Source organism: Triticum dicoccoides, chromosome 5B (assembly GCF_002162155.2).
Source record: "Triticum dicoccoides isolate Atlit2015 ecotype Zavitan chromosome 5B, WEW_v2.0, whole genome shotgun sequence".
Classification (NCBI taxonomy): Eukaryota; Viridiplantae; Streptophyta; class Magnoliopsida; order Poales; family Poaceae; genus Triticum; species Triticum dicoccoides.
The window spans coordinates 94,055,450-94,059,161 of record NC_041389.1 but is presented as its reverse complement, the minus strand read 5'-3'; positions in this window follow the sequence as shown (position 1 = coordinate 94,059,161).

Below are 3,712 nucleotides of genomic sequence, written 5' to 3'. Positions count from 1 at the left end.
ATTTTTACTTCCGTGTTACAAAAGAGGAAAAGAAAAATCGGGTTGTGTCTGTTGGGCCGGCCCAGTCGCGAGCGCACTCAACTTTCGCGGGGCTCGACGTGCCACGTAGATAGTCCCTGTTTGGGAACATGCTCAAGGTTTAAAATAGACCATGATTAAAGAGTTTGTTGTGCTGATTTCCGGGATTAAGAGTTTGGGGTTTGAATTATTTTTCGTCTACAAGTTCAAGGTTTATTTTAGACTTTTTCCAAAATGGTAATGAATACGCAGTAGTTTTTGCTCGCACGCGCCCACTCCTCGTGGCAATTCGAAGGGCCGCAGCTCCGATTTCAGCCGAATTGGCTCAAGCCCGCAAAAGAAAACGGTTCGGGCCTCTCTTTCGTCCATTCGGTCCTCCGCCACGAGACAGAGTACTGCGGCACCCAGGCAGCGCCCAGGCGAATCGAAGACGACGGTGCCCTGCAGATCGACGCCTCCCCGTCCCCCTTTTCCTCCGCCATCGATCCTTCCTCTCCTCCGGCTCCCCTTCCCGTTGTCTCAGGCCATGCTCGCCGCGGCCAAATCCCATCTGGCCTCTGATGGATGCGCTGCAGTGCCCGTCGGCGCCGGCCCTTCCGTTCGTCCCCGGCGCTGTGGTGACCCACCGCCGGAGACCATTTCCTCTCCCTCGGGCCTCCTCAGCCGAGACACGGCTCCCCTTCTTCCTGGTCCTCCTCTGCCCAGCTAGCTATCACCGGATCCCAAGACGGCTCCCCTTCTTCCTGCATCAACACGACTCCCCTTCTTCCTCCAACATTCTTTTTTTTCCAGAAAAAACTTCCAATCTATTCATCTTCAATCATGGTAGTACAAACGAACACTAAAAATAATAAAAATTACATCCACATCCATAGACCACCTAGCAACGACTACAAGCACTGAAGAGAGCCGAAGGCGCGCCGCTGTATTCACACATTATACAACTTCTGTATTGATGCATATACTATTGTTGGTATGCAATTTCATAGTTTGACATTCAAACATGATTCCCTATTGAAACCTCAGTAGGATTCTGTGAGCCAATTTAGTTAACATCCAAACAAGTGAATTCGTATTCATTCTCATTATAGTTTTCTGGCTGAAATGAAATTGAAACCAATACAATACAGAGGTCTCTAATACAGACATCCAAACACCGCGTTAAAATAAGCGTGGAAAGGAAAACCCGCTAAGGCCTTGTTCGGTTAGGCAGGGTTTGGAAAGGTTTGAAAGGGATTGGAGAGGATTAAATCCCTTGCAAGTTAAAATCCTTGTCAAACCTCTTCAATCCCCTTCAATCCCTGTAGCGAGGGGATTAAACGAACAGGGCCTAAAGGAAACAAATGCAGAGGAAAACGACCCGTGTCACATGATTTTGGCATTTTGCAAGTGTGTACTCTACAAGCCTTGGGTCAAGATTAGCAACCGGTGTGACAGGCCTAGGTGTTCGGTTAATTTGGTAATATAGTTTGGTTAACATGGTATTTTGGTAAGGACGGTTCTTGTACTTTTGTAAATACGGTATTAATGGAGAATATGATTCGGTTTGGTAAATACCATAGTAGTATATTTTTTTGCGGGGTACCATAGTAGTATTTTGGTATGATGAAAATAATAATAGTATTTCGGTACAGTTTCGATAAATACCTTATTAACTAACCTAAATGCTAAAAAGCAAGTGGATGCTGGTTGTCACGTTCGAGCACACACCTTTTATCACCGTCCGATCTCGTCGGCCCACGCGCGATTGAGCCCAGGTCTTCCCTGGTCAGGACGGACAGTTCGGCCTCCCCGCGACACCTATGCACCTGGGAGGGCCCACCACTACCCACACGTCTCGTCCGTTGGCGTGGTATTCGAAACTGCTCAGAGAGCCACCGCTATCCCACCGGCCCAATCCCCCCAATCCTGATGCGGAGCATCCCACGATCATCCCCATGGACATATCTACATCTCCTTCGACACCACTTGGACCTATGACAAGAGCTCGAGTGAAGGCTATCGAAGATAAGGTGAACTCGCTCCTCTCCGAAATACCCATTTCTTCACATGAGTGATGGCTACTACCTCAAGCGGAAACACTATGTGTGACCAGGTACTTCAAAGAAGGCCATGGAACGGCTGCACTCAATGGCCAAGACGGTGAGGATTCCGAGCGTGAAGGCCAAGAAGAAGAGACATCGAAAGGCGCTATAGCCACCGGACGACCGCTGGCCACCGGACGTCTGATGCCTGGAGTTCGGCCTGGCCAAATACCAGCCGACGCATGCTACAGCGGGCGGACGACCGGTCCGAACCGCATGTTCGACGACATCCCAGCGAGCGGACGACCGAGCGGACGACCGACCACACCAGATGTCCGGCAACTGCAGTTCCGAGAGGATATTAACGGAAGACCGAAGCCACCGGACGTCCCGCGCACCTGCATCCGAGCCAAATTAGCAGATGTCCGATCCTATCGGACGTCCGGACCTCCGTGAGCGACCGGACGACCGGTAGAGACCGGACGTCCGCTGCCTGTGTGCCCGCAGCCTCGGGCCGATGCCCTTGTACCCCTTCACTTCGACCCCCATTTGCACTGTGACTATAAATAGACCTCTCTCATCTCCTAGCTAGGGTTAGCATTGGTTTAGCTCATATTTGTGTGAGAGCCTTGCTCGTCCATTTGGTTACTTCTCCTCGGAGCTCAGGACCTCTTCGGAGAAGATCCCCCAAGCGGATTCAAGACCCCTTCAAGGGAAGAATCTTAGAGACCTCCTCACGGAGAAGAACCGGTTACCCTTTGTATCATCCCTTGTTGATCGTGGATCTTGTATCACTTTGTGCCTCGATGATCTAGCGCATGTGTGACTTTATTCTTGTTTGTTGAGTGTTCTCTCATGTTTTTCCCTCGTTCCCCTCTTCGTGTTCGTCGTGTTCGTGGTAGGATTCCCCTCCAAACGTCAAAGATCGACCACTAGGGTTCCATCCTATATCATATGGTATCATGAGCCACGTTGTTCACGTTTTTGGAGCCCCTACCCCGTGTTTTCTAGCTTGATTTCGTTGATTTCATCCAAATTTGGAAAATCCCCACCAAAAATAGCCCCAATTTTTTTGTGATTTGTTGGTGCGATGAAGTTTTGTTGGATTTGATCCATGGATTTGTGTTGCCACGTGTGATCTAGCTTTCCCCAATCTTCCCCACCCTTTTCATCCAAAAAATCGCTCAGATTTTACCTCTCCACCATCTTCCACCTCGAAAACGAGTTGTTCATCCCATGCCCGAAATCGCCCAGGCACCGGACGACCGCTGGGTACCGGACATCCGGTGACCGGACGACCGCCAGCCCCCGGACGCCCGTTGGTCCCTGACGAAATTGAACATTCTCAGTTTAGTTCCCCCCCCCATTCCTCCACCACTTCCACATATGCTCTTGCATACCATAACCGTTTTCCTCAACCACCATCGCTCACCCGTTTCGCACTCCGACAAGTTTTGAAATGTTTTGGTCTTTGAGATTTTTGAGTCGTGGTTCTCGTGTCCTATTGTGTTTTGACTATATAGGTACGGTTCGACACCAACATCACCACCGCTCATCTTCGCACAGGACTCGTCATCCCCAAGGACGGTAACCTCGACGACATCTTTGTCATTTCCTTGCCATTGCATTGATAACCACATAGCCTTACTTTTGCGTTGCTTACCCATCGA